Source organism: Ambystoma mexicanum, chromosome 3p (assembly GCF_040938575.1).
Source record: "Ambystoma mexicanum isolate Mex_15411 chromosome 3p, UKY_AmexF1_1, whole genome shotgun sequence".
Classification (NCBI taxonomy): domain Eukaryota; kingdom Metazoa; phylum Chordata; class Amphibia; order Caudata; family Ambystomatidae; genus Ambystoma; species Ambystoma mexicanum.
In genome coordinates this window covers 1139682267-1139702119 of record NC_090925.1, presented here as the reverse complement: position 1 = coordinate 1139702119, position 19853 = coordinate 1139682267, and the positions used below count along the sequence as shown (strand labels likewise).

General features: G+C 50.2%; 1 protein-coding gene across 7 annotated transcripts in view; it reads right to left on the bottom strand.

Moving 5' to 3' along the window:
- RAPGEF6 (Rap guanine nucleotide exchange factor 6) overlaps positions 1 to 19853 on the bottom strand; it is a 1719096-nt gene that overhangs the window by 78411 nt on the left and 1620832 nt on the right. The gene's annotated exons all lie outside the window — the stretch shown is intronic.

Genomic DNA, 19853 nt, shown 5'->3' with positions numbered 1-19853 from the left:
GAGCGATGCTTGAACACTCTGGCATTCCTACACGTTATACTCAGTGTGTGCCCCCCAAGTGATTTGTTAATTTATGAACTTCAGCCATTAGGCATAAAATGTAAAACCAAAACAGTGTACATGTTAAATTAAAGAGAAGAGAACTGACAGAAAACAAAATAAATATACAATCTTGAACTCTGGGAAATTGATCATACAGGAAAGATCCAGTACCAAGCCAGCCATACATTTAAACCAAAAATCAAAAATGACTTGCAAAGCTTATGGCAAGGAAGGCACATACGGAACAAAAAAAAAATTAGGGGGAAGAGGAATTCAAAATAAATTCGAAGCAAAAACAGTGTTTGGATTCACTATGTGGCAAGCAAATGAACATGAAAACACAAAGTGGGAGAAACTACTAGGGAGAAATACATATTGCATCCTAAGAAAACTATGGCTGAGTGAATGTGGACACTAGGCATTCAAGTTACAACTTCTATAGTCAACAGTCAGAGGACATCAAGATGCTGAAATGCATTCACATAGCTAAATGTGTTCATTAGAAACGGATGGAAAGAAAAAGTTACATTGACTATTCTCAACTTTGAGTTCTGCATTTAACAAAGTGTCTGACAGATTTCCCACGCCGCAGTTCATATTGATACAGTCATTCAATGGCTACAATTCACCAATTCCAAACTTTTCCTTCATTAACAGGTCCTATTGCCTACCCATTCCTGGGCTGATTTTTACTTTTAAGCAAGCTAAGTTTTTGTTACGAAGAGCCCCCAAAGGGTTTGCACATCTGTATCTTGGGAACATTAGTGATGATAGTGATCGGGCCTTCATTTATTTCCACCCAAATTCTCTCATCTTCACCCTTCACAAATGACATGCAACTTTCTGATTTTAAGACTTTTTCTAGACTGTGAATTGGGTGGAGCATAGATGCTGCTGCAAATAGGAACGTTTTGACCAATTAATTTGACCAATTAAAGTTAAAGTGGCAGATTTGTCAGAGATCTGGATTGACTGTGTTTGTATGGGGCTTGTAATAGGTACACAGTGGGGTGTCAAATTGGGGATGGTCAACAACTTGTTGGCCAGAACAGATTTATGTAGGATTTCGACTGATGCAAGAATGTCAGGATGGAATAATTCACTCTGAGTTTCAGGATTGGGGAAACATATTTACAAAAAAGGTATTCTTGTGTGCAGTCCTTCCTTTAGCCTTTTGAATTCCTCTTTCTGGAGTACTACTTGTACTTGCTTTTACTCCTTTTGCTGCCCCTCTTACTGTCCCACTATCTGACTATCAGGATGGGCCCAGTGTCTAGCTAACAAACCTCCATTTGATTACCTTTAGCAGGGCACCGATTCTATACATTTTCTTTATGGGGTATGTCACCCTGTTCTCCCTTTTGAATAATGATAGTGGCCTAAAAACATCCACGGTTTATCTCTGATCTTCTGGATGCTCTGCTCTCCTCCCTACACACCTTTAAGAGGGATCACATCCATTGTCCCCTCATCTCAAAATTTGAGGCGATGAGGTCTGGGAATGCAAACAGCTCTCTGCTGCCATATTTCCTGTCAGCACTGCTATTAGCTCTTCTTCATCCATTTCACATTTGCTTCCTACAATACCCAGGGGTGCCACTGCAGATCCACCTTGTGATGGAGTAAACAGACTTGATCAACACGTCTAGCCCCTCCTGCACACATCTCTGAAGTTTTCCTCAGTCCAAGGTTTGGAATTAAACATTTTATTTCTTGCTTCAGGCAGTTAACCTTCTCCGTGAGCTACGGTCTTTCACCAGTAGCTCTGCTCGTTTTCTTCTGGTCGAGAGATTTGGCAGACTCAACAACCCTTGTTGTCTCCTTCCTTTGATATCTCAGTCTAATAAGCCCAGTAGTATTCCGGGCTTCCTTCTGCAGCATCCTCCTCCTAGAAGGCAGAAAGACAGAATGCAACAATGTATCGAGCAGATCGTTTCTTATAGGGGGATTGGTTCTGCTCTAGCCAATCCCTGCCTGTCTTCATTTGTTTGCTCTCACTACCCTTGTGAATGTAGGCTCTGCCCCTCTTCTCCTTCAATCCATTTCCTTGTACGGGCCACCACGACACCTTCGCAATCTGTCTCATGCTGGGGCCGAGAAAGTCTACAGAGGCCATCCATGCCACAGTCCTGGCTTTGGAGGACGCATGGCCATTATCCTTATAGACGCCAGTGTCTCTGTTCAACACTTTGGCTATGGTGACCTGCTCGTTAGCTGACACACATTGGAGCCCCTGGTGGTGTCCAATTTACTGGGCACAGCCAGATCCCAATTTTTTGCCCACGGTATCCCACTTCCTATCTGGCCCGCCTGCTTCAGTGCCATTGTCACTGAGGGCACCCTCTCGGATTCGGCAATCCAATCCTTTGTTAGACTCAACCGGTCCACATCCTCACATATCCCCCTATCAGGAACCTGCCGATCGGGCAGATCAAAAGGCCGGGAGAGGTAGTCGACCACAACATGGAAGGAAGCAGCCTGCTGCAGCGTCAAAAATACGAAAGGTTACAGTGACAGGAACCAACGCAGGACAAAGTGGTTTGAATCCTTGTGTACGGCTAACTATTGCAGAGAGGCGTGACCAGTAAACAGGGTGAACAATCGGCCCAAGAGGTAATAACGTAAAGACTCCACAGTCCATTTAATCGCCAAACATTTTTTCTCGATCATGGAGTAAGACATTTCATGGGGAAGCAATTTACAGGTCAAAAAAAACAGATGGGGTGCTGATCCACAGGATCTCCCTGAGAGAGCACCGCACCCAGCCCAAAGCTAGAGGTATAGGTTTGTACATAATATGGTTCCTTGAAGTCATGACAACGCAACACTGGATGACTGGAGATGTTGCCCTTGAACTGGAGTAATACTTGTTGGGCCCTTACGTCATGGGTAAAGTTACCATCATGCTGCAACTTCAGGGCGTTGGTGAGAGGAGCGGCCATCAATGAAAACTGAGGTATGAACCTTCGATAGTAGGCCACAACACAGGAAGGCGTGCATCCCTTTTTTTGTGGAAGGAAGCGGGATGTTGTTGATGGCGTCTATTTTATCAATTTCGGGCCTTATTTCACCCTGTCCTACCACGCATCCCAAATATTTGGTTTGGGTGGCACCCAGCAATGATTTCTTAGGGTTGTATTTCAAGCCACAGTGTATGCCTCATGCGATTTTATTATCCTCAAGTGTTTAAATGTCACTGGGGCTCCATGCAAGCCAAAGGAACACTGAACTGAGAGGCCAATCATACTGGAAACAGCAGTTTTGTCACGGTACTGGGCTCATTGAGGTATCTGCCAGTACTCTCTGGTCAAGTCGATTGTGCTAAGGTATTGTGCCATTCAAGTTCTCAGAGTTTATCCACTCTCGGCATTGGGTATGCTTCGTAAACAAATATTTTCTTTAAGTGTCGGAAGTTAATACAGAATCTGGTAGAGCCATCTGGTTTGGGCACTATCATTATAGGGGAGCACCATGGGATAACTGACGGCTCAATGATAGTTTCCTCATCTCCTCGATTTCTCATTGCACTATGCTCGGTTTGGCTTCTGGGATTCGATATGGCCTTAATCTCACCGTCTTGTTAGGTATAGTATTAACAGAAAAAAACATGCTTATATTTGGTTAGGCTTGGATGATTTCTTCATGTCGCTCATCCGAAAGGGTGAATGCACATTGCACCAGACCTGTTTGGGTGGAATTGAGGTACAATTCAATGAGATAAATGTGGTTTGACATAATGAGGGCTATTGTCGCCACTGGTTCGTTCCATTCCTTTAGGAGGTTGACATAATGATTCTTCTCCTTCTGTGGTTGGTTTACAAGACAATTCACAGGGCCTACGGGTTGAATAAAGTCATATGGTCCTCTCCATCTTGCCAACATTAAGTTATCACAAGTGGGTAGAAGCACCAGTACTTAGTCTCCAGGTTCTCATACAGCTTTTCTTGTTTGGGTTGTACCAGGCCCAGCTTGGTGTGGGAAATCTCTCAGAGTTGGTCCACATGGGCTTTTAGAGTCTCCACGTATAGAGATAGGGTTTGTTCTTGCTGTTCCCACTCTTCCTTTATGGTGTCCAAAATGGTTCTCAGTTGTCTACAGAAGAGTAGTTCAAAGGGCAAGAACCTGGTGGATGATTGAGGGGTGTCCCTACGACTAGTGGTAATGCCTTTTCCCAATCCATTCCTAGAGGTCCTGTTCTTTTTAACATTTGTTTGATCATCTATTGTTCTTAACTTGCACAATTCATAGTACCTTTGTATCGGGGAACACTTTCCTCCACGTTCCCGTCGCATTAATTCATTATTGCTTTCCTTTGGTTCGGTATTTAAAATTGCATCTCATTCATATCCAAAACAATGTAATTGCAAATTCCCAGTTCTCTCCTGATGGGAATTTGCACCCTGCTCACAGGCTTCTCATTCAGTTTCAAGGTTTCAAGTGTACTAGTTTTCGGGCCCCTTCACGGCCTTCTCAATTTTGCTACAGTTCGGTGTTCTCAAACCGTTCCTTTCATCACATTATCGTAACCATTAAATATCAGTGTTTTATATTTTCTGTACCGGCAATCACATTGCCTCTGCTGTCGCTCAAACAATGCCGACATGTGTTTCGACCTCCACAAGGTCGTCATCAGGGCTTCATGCTTAGTCTGATGGTATCTGGTTATGTCCCAATGCACTTAATATTTGAAGACGCCTCGCAGCACCTTACCGCGGAACCCAATCACAGGAGGAGTGTTGGTCATAACCACACTTGGTAATGTTTAAACAAGTAACTAGCAAGATTGCTTGGCAGATTTCTGCCGCGTATAGAGTTGGATTACCAGACTTCAGTCAACAATTACCATACATAGTCACAGATGCACTTTTCAATGCATGAAAGCCATGGAGCTACAGAATAGCATGAGGGTTTGAAATATTTAGTGCACTGGGACATAACCACATACCAACAAACCAAGCACGAAGCCCTAATGAGGACCTTGTAGAGACTGAAACACACGTCAACATTGTTTGTCTAATGATTATAAAAACATTGATGTGATTTGAGCGGTTTATGCGTTTACTTATTTATGAGTAGAGATTTGGACATTCTGTGGTACAAACAATCAACCTACTAAGATAAGGTTCCTGTTTACTTTCTTGGGAGTTAAGAAATGCATGGAGTATAGCCATACCTTTGTATTAAACCTTTAATCAGTCTAGCAATTATTTTATAGAATTCCAGAAAGAAATTATTTTTCCTATTCTTTCTAATGTAGGGTCACTGCTCCAAGTGTTACTCGTGGAACCCCCTGTTTTTTAAAGAGGCATGAACAGGAAAACAAGCCACTCCAGAAACAAAGAGCCACATGGAACTGGCCACTGCCTGGGAGCTTAAATTTCTTTTTTTTTTCAAGGGGTAGCATGGGAGACCGCAGGGGTTGCAGGTGCGACTCCTGGCGACCCCCAAATGACGTCCCTGCGTGCCACATAAAACTTCAAGGTATGAGCAACGTCCTGCGAATGCAACGTTCTTTCCGCTGGTGTGGAAGGGTTCAGGAAGAAGAGTAGTAGAACCAAAGGCTCAATGAGGTGGAATTCTGAAGGAACCTTCGGCATAAAGGTGGGGTGGGTCCACAGCAACACCCTCATAGTGTGGAATGACAAGTACAGCTGCTTGCAAGAGAGGGCCTGAATCTCCCCGACTCGCCTGGCTGAGGTGATCAGCACGAGGAAAGCCGTCTTCCACGAGAGAAACCTCAGTGGGGCATGATGCATTAGTTCAAATGGGGCTCCCATGAGCTTCGTCAAGACCACAGTGAGCTCCCAAGCTGGAGCAGGGGCCTTTACTGGTGGAAAAAGTCCTGAAGAAGACTTTGAGGAACTCCGTGATGAGCCTGTGCGACCATAGGGATGGCATACCAGGTGTTCCGGTGTAACAGGATAGGCCAATCGGGTGCAACTTGATAGAGGCATGAGCCAGACCAGCCTTGGCCAGGAAAAGCAGGTACGGAAGGGGCTGCAGAACTGTGGCATAATCTTCTGAACCCTGCACCACACTGAGAAGCGTTTCGATTTATAGCCATAGCACGCCAACGTAGAGGAAGCTCTGGCTTTGGCTATGATCTTCTAACATTCCAGCTGCAGGGAATCATGTCCAAACTCTAGGGCTGCAGGGGCTAGGCCGTGAGGCTCAGCAATGCCTGGTAGCGGCGCAGAATCGCTGTCTTCTCTGGTGAGAAGATTGGGAAGTGGAGGCAGCCGGATGGTCAGAGCCACTGACAGACGGAGCAGGTTCAGGTACCAGATCTGTCGAGGCCATGCCGGTGCAATGAGTATCATCCTGCAATAACACTGTGAGTGTGTTGATCATTCGTAGCAGGAGCGGGATCGGAGGGAAAGCATACAGGAAGAGCCTTTTCAACCCCCCGCCACAGGAACGAGAAGGCATCCCCCCAGGCTCCTCGGCTGAGAGAACCTGCTGACGAAGCTCAGGCACTTGGACTTATCCGCTATCACGAAGAGGTCGATCCGGGTTAAAAAAGAAAAATGTATTGGTTTTTTATAACGTGCCTAATACCGTGCCAGAGTTCAGTTTCGAAGCGCGGATCCGGAATTCAAACCTCTAATGCTCTGCGTGATCATGCTTCCAAGACCAGCGTGTTGCCCATGTGCTATCCTCCATTGACCCCACTCGTGGAAGAGAAGAGACACTTGATCCTGACTAAGTTCCCATTCGTGGCAAGAACGCAACTCCCTGCTGAGCGAGTCTGCAATGGTGTTCTTGGTGCCTGCCAGGTGAAATGGGACAAGGAACATGTCCTGAAGAATGGTCCAGTGCCACAGGGTATGGGCTTCCAGGGAGAGCACTGGGGAGCATGTTCTGGCCTGCTTCATATGTAGAACATGGTGGTGGTGTGGTCAGTTAAGATTCGCACAACCTTCCCTTTCAGCAACTGCAGGAATGATTTGAGGGCCCAGAAGACTGCCCCACCCCTTCCCCCAGGAAGGCATCCGTGGTGACGTCTCTGGGTATGGTGGGGTCTGAAAAGGTGCTCCGTAGAGCTTGCCGGAACTCCTTGTTGAGGACGATCTTATCTGTCGAAGTGCCCGAGACCTGCAACCACCGTGCATCCAGAAACTGCTGGAGAGGTCTTATCTGCAGCCTGCAAAAAGGGACGAGGGGCATGCAGGATGACATCATGCCCAACAGGGACTTGATGGCTCACACAGTTGCAGACTGCGCCATTGACAGGGGAGCACCTTCCCCAGGATGGCCTTCACCCACTCCTCCGAGGGGGTCGCCAGGCAAATGACCGTGTTGAGACAGGTACCCAGAAACAGAGCATTCTCCGATGGCTTGATGCAGGAATTCGTTAATTGGTGGAGAAGCCGAGATCCATTAGCAGACTAATGGTCTCCGCCGTGTGCTGGTTCGCCGGTATGTGAGAGCAGAGCGGATGAGCCAATTGTCCAGATAAAGGTAGACATGGATGCCCTTGAGACGAAGATGCACTGCCACAGGAGCCAAGCATTTTGTTAACATCCTTGGGGCCGATTTCAGGCTGAAGGGCAGCAGCTTGAACCAATAGCGCTGTCCCTGGACCACGATTTGTAGAAACCTCAGATTCTTTCAGCGGATGGGGACATGAAAGTAAGTGTCTTCTAGATCCACTGTCACCAGGAAGTCTTCTTTCTCCAGTTGGCCGAGCATGTGCTCGTGACCATCTGGAATTTCTGGGACTTCAAGTACTTGTTGAGACGTCTTAAATCCAGGACCGGCCGCCAACTTCCTGACTTCTACCATACCGAAAAGTATCTGGAGTACACTGCGGAGACCAAGAGGCACTGAGGGATGGGTTCTATCAACCCTTTCCTTAACATGGCTTGAATCTCTGGCAGCAGTTGAGCCATGTGCCACAGGAGGAATGCATCTGTGTTGGAATTCCAAGGTGTGCACCTGTTGAAGAACATCCAGCACCCATTTGTCTGTGGTGTCCACTGGGGTGCGAAAATGGGTGTCTTGATCCACGGCCGGTTCAGGCCTGCTTGAGCATGCATCCTGGCCTTCGGGCGACGACGCTGGCCTCCACTGCCGTAGGCTTGCGAGAGGCCTCTATGAGAGGGTTGACGATAGGGGGCGTTATACCACTTGGAGGACCTGCTGCACTTCCCCCTTGAGGATCGAAAGGACTACAACCTCCTCTGCTGCAATGTCCCCAGTAGGTGTGCCGTCTCCATATCAGTCTTAATCATCTGGAGAGACTAGTCTACAGTCTTGCCAAAAAGATTGTCCCCTTCAAAGGGTCTGTTCACCATCTTGGACTGGACATGCGCCCTAAAGTTAGTAGCTCTCAGTCAGCCTGGTCGCCGGAGGGACACCCCGTTGCCCATCTGGCGGAACCCAGTATTCGCAATGTCAAGTGCCACCGTGATGGCGTGATCTGAAGCTACCTCACCTTCCTGGAAAAGAGCCATGGCCTTGACCTTCTTGTCCTGCGGCAGGAAGTCTAAAATGGGCCCGAGCTCATACCACAGATGCCTGTTGCAGTGGGATAAGATGCTCAGGGCATTAGCACCCTCGAGAGTGTAGGCTGTGGTGTTAATTCCCAACAGCATCAAGCTCCTTCCTCTTCTGGTCTGGAGGCACCATGACCGAAGAGGAAGGGTTTGGCGAGCGCTTCTTTGCGACGTCAGATACCACAGAGTCCGGAGAAGGCTGGGACCTCAAGCACATAGGGGCTGAGTTCTGAATCCTATATTTCATCTCCAGCCTGTCTCGATTTGGGGGAGCAGTACTTGGAGTCTTCATCAGAGACAAACCCTCCCCCCAGACTTCATCCAGCAGAGCAATTGACATGACTGTCTTCCGTCTGGACTCCGGCGTTGGAAGAGGAACCCCTTTTCTTTGCCTACTCTGGTACCAAATTGAAGAGAGCGGAAGCCCTTGAGATCATGGCATGAAAGTAACCAACCTCTACCGGTGGCGAGGCCTTGACAGGCTCGTTGGCACCCAGCGGCTCCACGCCCACTGGTACATAGTCCTTGGACTCATTAGTATGAGTTTCAGTAGAGCCTGTATCCGAACCGGTGTCAGCGTGTGCGGGCTCTTTCACCAATGGGGTCAAAGGCCGATGCAGCGGTGGTGGCAGCCGACGTCCCGGGCTGGACGAGTCCCTGACCTACGCTTCGGCCTGGAAGAGCTCCTAGTCGGAGGCCTCCTCGGACTCTGTGTCAGAACTGGCACAGGAGTAGCAGGCAGCCTCAGTTGTATATCTGATAGCAAAGTGTGCAGGGTTGTAAGGATGTCTGACAACATGTCCCTGGGAGGTGGCTGGGGCGTGAGAGGAGGTGGCTGGGAAATGAGAAGCAGGCTCCAGGCTCAAGTGCCTCCTTGGGCTAGATGGCGAACCAGGTTCGCCCCGTGGAGACCCATCAAAGAACACAGTACCACAGCCCCTTTCCTGGTCTGAGTAGTAGTCCTCGGGCAAGTTGTCATTGTCAGAGCTTGGGTAGATGTGCACAGGCTCCTTTGGGGAATCTCTTGGCATCGCCAGTGACACTCCCGCCTGCCTAGAAGGAAGCTCTGTGGGCGTTAGCCACTCCTTGTCCTTATCAGACTCCTTCGGGAGTGAGGAGACTATGGGTACCCCAACTTTCACAGGGGTGTCAGCTGTCATTGGTAGCTGCACCGCCACCGAAGCCATATGCCGCATAGGGAAGGACACCCGTGGGGTTGTTGTCATCGTGATCGTAGAGACCACAGTCATCGCCAGGCCCCTTTTTGATGAAGTTGTGATGGTCGTCGACGGGATCATCAAAGAAGTGGATGCCGGTGTCGTCGACCCGGGGGGGAGGTGTTTGGGGGGGTGAGAGGAGCCAACAGAGGACTTCTCACTTTGCAGCCTTGTCCGAGTACGGCACTCGCTTCGATGGGGCCAAGGACTTCCTCTTGGAAGGAGCACCCCTAACTGGCAGGCTCGTTGTGGACATAGACGGTGATGGTGAACGTGTCCTTCTCAAACTGGGACCCGCAGCCATGGCAAACCCAGCGTGATCCGTAGCATGGTGCTAAGCTTTCTTTTGGACCCCATGTGCAGGGGCATCTTCAAAGGACTTCTACCTCTTCTGATAGGGAGTTTTTCTCATGGGACCAGCCGGTCCTGGATGAGGCATGACCGTGCAGGGAGGCCGCGTCACAGGCCTTCCCCAACCTGGCCACGCCACTCTCGCATCCCTCCTCATTGTGGGCCGAATGCAGGCAATACAAGCATTTGTTGTGTTGATCCTCGACATAGACATGTCTTAGTCCACATTTCGCGCATATCTTGAAGAGGCTCCTCTTCTCCCCGGACATGATGGAAGGCGTGTAGTAGGCCCAAGCCTCGGCCTCTCAATAAAACGTGAAGAGAAGATCCACGACGTAAAGATGATTTTCAGCGACAACAGAAATCTCGCTGCCGGTAGTCGACCGGTTGTAGAACAATGGAACAAAGTCGGTCAACAAAAACACTACATTTTATCGAAAAAACAAAAAATAAGGAAAAGCTCACAGAGCAAGATGAGAAGACTCCCAACACTGAAACGTGCGGTACAAATCTGAAGATGGCGACCAGGTGTGGAGCTTAGCCAGTGGACTGTCATTGGAAGGGGGCAGTATGACCCAAAGGAGAGTGATTGGTTTAGAGGAGAAATGCAATTTTCAGTCTAAACCGAAACTGCCTTTCTTTTTTGCTGAGGATTCCCAGCCTAACGACAGGGAATATTCATGAGCATGTGGATCCATGCCAGAACCCATGATGGAGAATTAAAGATTTTATTTTTTGCTGCAGGCAGTTCACCTCTTCTTGTGCTAGGTTCTGTCACCAGTAGCTCTGCTGGTTTTCTTATGGTCGAGGGGTATGGCCAACTCTTAACAACCCTTGTTCTCGGTTTCCTTTGATCTCTCAGTCTAATAGTCACAATAGTACTCTGGGCTTCCTTCTGCCGCATCTTCCTCCTAGAAGGCAGAAAGAGAATGCAACAATGTACAGAGCGGATTGTCTCTGTAAGGGTGCAGAAGTACGAGTCTGACACAGGGGGTGGCACATTTGTTGGCAAATCCTTGTATTAAAGAAAGAGAAAAGGAAAAACCTATCTGGCTGTATTGCTAAGAGGGGTTACCCTACCTAACAAAAGGACTAAGGACTGCCAGGATGACCGAAAACATAAAATGTTCAAACCTATTTTCGTCCCTTACAGGCTAAATTAACTAAGGAAAACTGAGGACTTCTGGATCCAGAAGAAGGCTTCTATTGTTCTGGACTCCAACTAAAATGTTCAGTTTTTAATGTTCAATATTTGTCAAGAAAACACAATGCCCAAATATCAGGGGGAGTTCCTTCACCTCTTTCGCTTCACAAATGTCTTATCAATTCTGGTTCACTATACTACCAGACTTGATTTGTAAATCCTCTTTTTCCATAGAACAAATACCACACACCAAATCCAGTTCACTCTCCTGATAGATTTGACTGTGGTTCTGCTTCTGTTCACCAGAAGCTAAGTTAAAAAAAAAAAAAAAAATCAAAAAAATAATACCCTTTTGCCAGACTTGACTGTAGCTTTTGTTGTTCCAGAAAATGTGTTCATCAATGGGCCTGCACCACTTTATCTTTACTTCTTCTTTCTCACGTTTGTATTAGTCCCAGAACCCTCTGGGATGCTTTGGGGTCTTCCCAATTTGTTCAGTGTCTTCTCTTTCTTTCATGTGGTTCCCTGACCCCTTTAACCTTTCTCTGGGATTCTGTGACTTCTTGTATGGGACATGACCCCTCTGGGAAACCTTGGGGTCTCCCAGACCTACTCTGTATCTTATCTTGGTTACCAACCTCTTTATGCCTTCTTAAGGTTTCCCAGAGTTGCTATGGATCTCAGCACCATGTTCGCGTGCTTCCTTACACTGAAATGGGCCCTTGACCCTTCTGTACTGTTCCCGTGGGGCTTTCCCAGTCTCTCAGGTTTGCTATCACTCTTAGCCAGGCCTGGTTCACTAACCAACAGGCACTGTTCCTCATATGTCCTCTTTGTATTTCTCCCCAGGGACTGGGACAAGGGAGAATGAGTTTCTCAGCTTTCCCCAACAACCTCCTTCCCTCTCTGTGATCCCTGTCACCCGTTACGGTAACACAGATACCTTTTCTGGCATTACCATCTGGTTTGGGTGACTTTGTGGGACTGCCTCTGCTTGCTGTGGGCTTCCGCACACCTTCCTGCTCTCTCAGCGCCGCCTCACTGTGCTTCCAGGTCTGGTCCGTTTCGGCTTGTGTCTCTTGCTTCAGTCGTGTGGTCTGGCTCCCGGGCCTCAGATTCTCCAGCCAGGACAGATCTGAACACTGCCTGCGTTCAGCAAGGCTCCGCCAGCATCCCCTGTTCTTCGTGACGAGCAACCCGCCAACTCTAGGTTCCTGCACAAAATATCTGCCTCACTGCACAGTCCATCTTCCTTTTTCATGATCACATTTGATTGACTATACCGCATATGTTGGTTCCGCAGTGGGCTTTTTCCTCCTTGCCCAATCTTCTTTGTGCCAGTTGTAAGAAGGATACCATCTGGGTAGTTCTTACTCTTCCTCGTCACAGTGTGGTCAAAGTGGATGGGTTCCCCTATCTTTCATCAATATATAGACTTGTCAGGAATTATGTTGGGTGAGAGGAGTGAGGGACAGAGAAGGAGGAAGTGCATACCATGTTCTCCCAGGATAGTAGTCAACAGTCTCGTGGAGGAATTCCTTCCCCATGAGATCCACCTGCTGAGTACCACCCCTCAGGGGGACTATCGGGTAGCAGCCTCACCTCCCTGGCCTGATGCAAGGGGGGCTTATCCCAAGGGAGCAGTGACAATACCCTGGGATTGGTCACATCTCTTATAGAGGATTGGTTCTGTTCTAGCCAATCCATGCCTGTCTTCATTAGGTTGAGTTCCCTACACTTGTGTATGCATGCTCTACCCTCTTGTCTTCCAGTCACTTTCCTTGTATTGGCTTCCATGACCCCTTCACCATCTGTCCCATGCTGTGGGCGTGGACGTCACCGTAGGCCGCCTTTGCCCTGTTTGCGGCTCCGGAGGACACAAGGACATCATCCTTATAGACACCAACAGCTCGGTTCAACGCTTTGGCTATGGTGCCGGTTGTGACGCACTCACAAGCTGCCACATTGTAGCCTCGTGCAGAGTCCCATTTTCGGGATGCATTACACGTTTCGGCCACGGTTTCCCACTCCTTATCCAGGCTCCCCTGCTTCAACAGCATTTTCACCGTGGGGATCCTCTTGGATGTGGTGATCCAATCCTTCGTTGGACTCACCCAGTCCTCAGGTACCCCTGCATCCTCACTGTCCAATACACTTCATGACTAGGTTTTGATGTTGCATGCACTATTTCAGGTGCGATGGAAGGAGCTAAATGTTTTGGTTCCCTTTATCATTTTTGTTGACAATACAGGCAACACTGGCTTTTAGGATTTTGTTTTTCAGCCTTCTGGCCATCTTAAACTTTCGACCCAGGGATAGGTGTTTAATATTGTTATCCCTCCAGAAAGTCTTGTTGATGGGATCGTTGAGGGCTCGGAAAAAGAAGACTCTTTGGTCCCTACTTGGACTCTGCTTAGGGCACAAATTCCCCACTTAGAGTCTACTTGGGGTGCTAGGAACATGAAATACCTTTAAGTGCAGAGGCATCAGTAGTAATGCAGAGCACTGGCGCTGTAAGGGCCCTCAGAGCGACTTGCAGATTTAAATGAACTCGTATTGTTTAGCTCACAGAGCATCGCCCACCTCAACTAACACTTTAATTAGACTAATTCGATCAAGTCAAAGTGAGTGCGGACAGAACCTTTGCGGCCATTTCTCAGAACATTGACATGTGCACCCTATAGTGTCTGTATTGCACAGCACTTAGCGCTGACAGTTTCACTCACAATTTAAAAGGACACTATGGTTGAGAAGAACAAGTTACTTTCTTACCTGGTAACGTTCTTTCGATGGGATGGTCGACGACATATTCCATACCTATGACAGGTAATGTCCACAGCTGTGCTGCTTCGGAAAATCTTTGACGAGGACCTCCTCCGACGGACGACGTCACCCAATGTGATAAGTAGGACGCACGACGCCCATAGCCTCAGTTATAGTTTTTTCCCCCAGAACGTGTGCCACCAGTTTTCTGCCAGTCAGACACACAAGGCCTTGCGGAACACAAGCTGCAATCGCAAAAGAAATTTTGCAGCGGGGAAGGCAGGGAGGGAGCGATATGGAATACGTCGTCGGACCATCCCATCGAAAGAACGTTACCAGGTAAGAAAGTAACTTGTTCTTCGAGGGGATTGGGTCCTCCGACGTATTCCATATCTATGACAGACTCCCAAAGCAGTACCAAGCAAGGAGGTGGGAAAAGAATTAGAACACAAATTTAGCATGCCCAATCAAATTGCGGAATATAGGACTGCCTCGCCAAAGGCCAGATCCTGCCCTCTGAAGGAATCGAGGGAATAGTAACATACAAAAGTATGTACTGAAGCCCAGGTGGCTGCATCACAGATGTGACGAATAGAACACCCCTCTGAAGGGCAGTAGACGCAGCAACTCCCCTGGTAGAATGGGCCCGCAAGCCAGCCGGAGGGTCCTTACCCGCCAAGCGGTAACACTCGGAGATAGCTAAAATAATCCAACGAGACAAAGTCTGTTTCGTCACAGCTTGTCCCAAACGCTTTCCAGCGTAACCAATGAAAAGTTGATCGTCCACTCGGACCCGGGACATGCGCGAAATATAAAAGCTCAACGCTCTCCTAGGATCAAGCCTATGGAGCCTCTCCTCTTCCTTACCAGGATGTGGAGGAGGCTAGAACGCCGGAAGAACAACCTTCTGGCTCAAATGAAATTCCGAAACCACCTTCGGAAGAAAAGAAGGACGAATTCTAAGGACAACCCTGTCCTTATGAAACACAGTGAAGGGTGGCTTAACTGAAAGTGCCTGTAACTCACTCACTCTGCGAGCGGAAGTAACCGCAACCAAAAACACAGTTTTCAGAGTTAACAGTCTCAAAGGGCAAGAATGTAAAGGCTCAAACAGAGCACCCATAAGAAACTTAAGAACAAGGTTCAAATCCCAACCGGGCAGCAGAAAAGGTGACGGAGGTAACACATTAGTGAGCCCTTTCAAAAACTGAGAAATTAAAGGAATCTTAAAATAGGAACATTCTTCAGACGAGCGCTTAAAGATGGACAGCGCCGCCAGGTAACCTTTAATGGTCCCCACTTGCAAGCCCCTGTGGGCCAAGGAAAGCGAAAAAGACAGAACCATGGGAATGTCACATTCAAAAGGATCCACATTCTTAACTCTGCACCAGTCGCAGATCTTTCTCCAACGGCAACGGTACAGAGACTTTGTTGCCGGCCGCCTGGCCGAGAGCAACACCTCCATCACGTCTTCAGGGAGGTCCCAATCCTTATACCTAAACCTTTCAGAAGCCAAGCGTGAAGGTTGAGGGATCTGACCTTTGAATGGAGGACCTAACCCCCCTCCCGTGAGAGCAGATCATCTCGGTAGGGAAGACGACGTGGGGGGCAGATGGACAAGTCGAGAAGGTACGGGTACCACGTCCTCCGGGCCCACGCCGGAGCAATGAGGATCATCCAGGAACCGAACTTCCGTAACCTCCACAGTACTTGCGGGATGACGGGGACTGGAGGAAACGCATACAGCAGTGGGAATGACCACTCCACCACAAACGCATCTCCTAAGGCTCCTTTTAGAGGAAATTCCCGCGAGCAAAACCTTTCACAGTTCCGGTTGACACTGGAGGCGAAGAGATCTACTTGAGGGGTCCCCCACAGGGCGAAGATCTGCAGGAGAATCTCCTGAGCCAGCTCCCACTCGTGAGAGATCATGCTCTGCCTGCTCAGAGTGTCCGCCGTCTCGTTGTCGTCTCTGGCCAGATGAACAGCCGAGATCGAAACTTCCTGCTGGATGGCCCAGAACTCGAGCTGCATCGCTTCCCTGCACAGAGGAAGTGACCCTGCCCTCCCTTTTTGTTGAGGTAGTGCGTGGCCACCATGTTGTCTTAGAATCAGGACACTCTTTCCTCGCACAGTCGGCAGAAAAGCCTTCAGGGCAAGCCTGACGGCCCTCAGCTCCAACAGATTGATATGGAGTCTGGACTCCGACGGAGACCAACGACTGCTGACTGTCAACTCGTTGGCATGAGCTCCCCATCCCGTGAGGGATGCGTCCGTCACGATCGTCACCTCCGGCCAGGGCAGCCAAAATGGGGCCCCCTTCATCAGATTGCCTGCGACGGCCCACCACAGAAGGTCCTGGGCGACCGAGAGCGGCACCTGAACAGGGTCCGACAGCCTGGCGGAGGACTGAGACCACTGGAGGTCGAGTGCCCACTGCAAAGATCTCATCCGCAGACGAGCCTCTGGCACCAGAAGAATGCAGGATGCCATGAGGCCGAGCAGTCTCAAGAACTCGGACGCTGGGAGATTCTGGGCAAGTTGAAACTTGTGCACCATCTGTTGAATGTGAAGAGCCCTCGCCTGGGGAGGAAAACACTGCCTCAAGGATGTGTCGAGCACTGCTCCGATGTACTGGAGCCGCTGCGTTGGTGTCAAATGGGACTTCTTTAAATTGAGGGAGAAGCCCAGCTTGTGAAAGGGGTGGCAGGTGACGGACAGATGATCCAGGACTTGCTCGGGAGAGCTCCCCCTGATCAACCAATCGTCCAGGTAGGGGTAGACGTGAATCCCCCCTTTCCTGAGATGCTCTGCCACCACCACCATGAGCTTGGTGAAAACCCTCGGGCGGAGGTCAATCCGAACGGCAGGACCCGAAACTGAAAGTGCGAGTCGCCAACCCCGAACCTCAGGTACTTCTTGCGCTTGGGATGGATCGGCACATGGAAGTAAGCATCCTTGAGGTCGAGAGACACCAACCAGTCCTGCAGTTGAAGGGCCTGGAGGACTTGAGAGAGAGTAACCATTTTGAACTTGTCCTTCCTGAGGAGTTTGTTCAAACCGCGCAAGTCCATGATGGGTCTCAATCCCCCGTCTTTCTTCGAAATAAAAAAATAAGGGGAATACCATCCTTTGTTCCACTCCGCTACAGGCAGCAGTTCTATGGCGCCTTTCCCCAGCAGGGCTTGAATTTCCTGCGCAAGGAGCGGATCCAGACTCTTCAAAGAGGTTCCCAGGTGGATTGTCGTGAGGCCTCTGCCGAAAAGGAAGACAATAGCCGTGGGTTATGATCTCCAGAACCCACACATCTGAAGTAATGACTCGCCACTCTACAAGATGCTGCGCCAGCCTTCCCCCAACCGGTGAACCATGGGACCTGGCCTCATGACTGAGTGGTAGCGGCTGCGGCGTTGCCTGAGGGCAAAGAGGCAACTGCCCGAGCGGCCTTGGCACCTCGAGTACCCTTGTTTCCACCTCTGGCACTCTTACGGTGGCCTCTTTGACTGCTAGCTCCTCTCGCTTTACTAAAGGACGAGTAATAGCGAAAGGAACCTCCCCTCCACTGCTGTCCCCTAGGACGAAAAGGCAGAGGTTGGCAAACTGCAGCGCCCAACTACTTCGCTGCAGCTTTGGAGGTCTGCAACCTCTCAAGGCTCTTGTCAGCCTTGCTGCCGAAAAGATGTTCACCGTCAAAGGGCATGTTGAGGAGCCGGGACTGCACATCAGGAACAAACCCAGACTTCTGCAACCACGCAAACCTGCGTATTACGGTGCTCGCCACCATGGACCGGCTGACACAATCTGCCATGTACAAACCCGACTGAACAGCCTCACACATGGCATCCTTGCCATCCTGAACCATAGCAAGGAAACCATCCCGTTCGTCCCCTTCGGGAATACGTTCAGCTGCTAATGCAACACAGTTCCACAGAGTCTGTATGAAACGAGACAAGGCACATATGGAGTTGGCCGCCTGAAGCACCATACCCCCTGAATAAAACACTTTCTTCGCTCAGCCGTCAAAACGTTTGTCGTCCCTATCCAGAGGGATGGTAGGATACGACGCCTGCTTTGCCGGGGCCGTAGACACCTGCACCACCAAACTCTCCGGAGTGGGGTGCCTGGACAAGTAGCAGGGGTCACTACTGGCTGGACGGTATTTTCGCGCCAAAGACTTGCCCACTGCCGGGAGACTCTCCGGAGCAGTCCAAGCCGCCACCGCCACCCTTCTCTGCAGAGCCATATGAAACGCCAAAACCGGGTCTGTGAGGGGACCAAGATCAAGGATGTCCGTGAGATCATCCTGAACGAACTCCCCGGGGGAGCTGACCAACCCAAGTACTCGGTGACCTGAGACATAAGGCGCCGATATGAAGAATCGGCATAAGTGCCAGGCTCTGGCCTACAAAACTCCACTTCTGGAAAGGTGTCCAGTCCACTGGCATCATGCAGTGACTGCCTCAGGTGATCAAACTGGCTATGGCCCGAGATAAGCTCATCTGGTACCGTAACCGGAACCAAGCCGTCATCAGAGCCTTCATCACCCTCTGAAATGTACTCCAGGCCTGCAGAGGAAGACCTCTGGGGACCAAAGCAGTGCCTGACCTTAGCCAGAGCCTTTCTAGGGGCCAACCCCGTGCCACGGGGCCCCTCCGACACCACCGCCTCGAAAGGCGTTGAGGGCGCCGAACGAGTCGGCGCCGGCGTCGACAGAAATGGCGTCAACGTCGAGCAAATTGGCGTTGATGTCAGCTGCAGTGCCGCCAGCATCGACGGCGTCGACACAGGCCTCGAAGCCGGAGCTCCGAGCGTGTCTCTCGATGACCTAGGCGCCGACAGCGTCGACGACCCCCTCGGAGGCAGAGCCTCGAGAGAAATTGTCAACTACCTCGGCGCCACAGGCGTCGACGTCTTCTTTGAAGACGACACAGGATCACACGGTCTCGAGCACGTCGAAGACCGGGACCTGGAACGGGCATGGCGAGAACGGCTACCCTTGTCCGAGCGGGACCTCTCCCGCGAGCCGTGCCGACCTCCCGAGCCCGAAGGCGTACGAGCGCTGTCTCTCGACCGGTGCCGACCGACCCCACTCGGAGGCGCGGACGGACCGGTGCCCTGCGATTCAAGAATCGCTAGCATCTGCTTCCCGAAGGAAGCCCATTCCTCCGGTGTCGCTTGCATGGAGGGATAAGCGACCCGCCGACGGGCGGAGTCCTTGGAAGAGGACGGGGAAGGCGACCGATGCCGGCGCTTCCGGGAATGCCTCGAAGAGGCGGAGGAGTGGCGAGACCGACTCCTGGAAGGAGACCCACTGGACTTCCGACGATGACGCGGAGAGTCGCCCTTCGAGTCATCCGTCGAAAGCCCTGCAAACCTCGACTTCCGGGGCTTAGACACCCGACCTACCGACAGCTTCTTCTTGCGTTCCCGCAAGGCCTTTGCCGTGAGACACACCGGCAGTTGACACAGTCGTCCGTATCGTGGGCCTCCCCGAGGCACCAGAGGCAGGCGTCGTGCGAGTCCGTGACCGAAATCTTGGACCCACAGTCCCCGCATTTCTTGAAGCCCGGACGCGGGGTTGAAGACGAAATAGACATCGCCACAAACAGGTCTTCACAAAAAACCGAACAGGTTCAACGAACCGAGAAGAAAACAGCAAACTCCAAAGAGTCGAGGCGTACCGAGATTCACGAAGCGAACACGTTCGCGGAAAAAACGGAACTGAGGTTATGGGCGTCGTGCGTCCTACTTATCACATCGGGTGACGTCGGCCGTCTGAGGAGGTCCTCGGGGACGGCGCATCGACGTCATCGACGCAGGAGCCGAAGATTTTCCAAA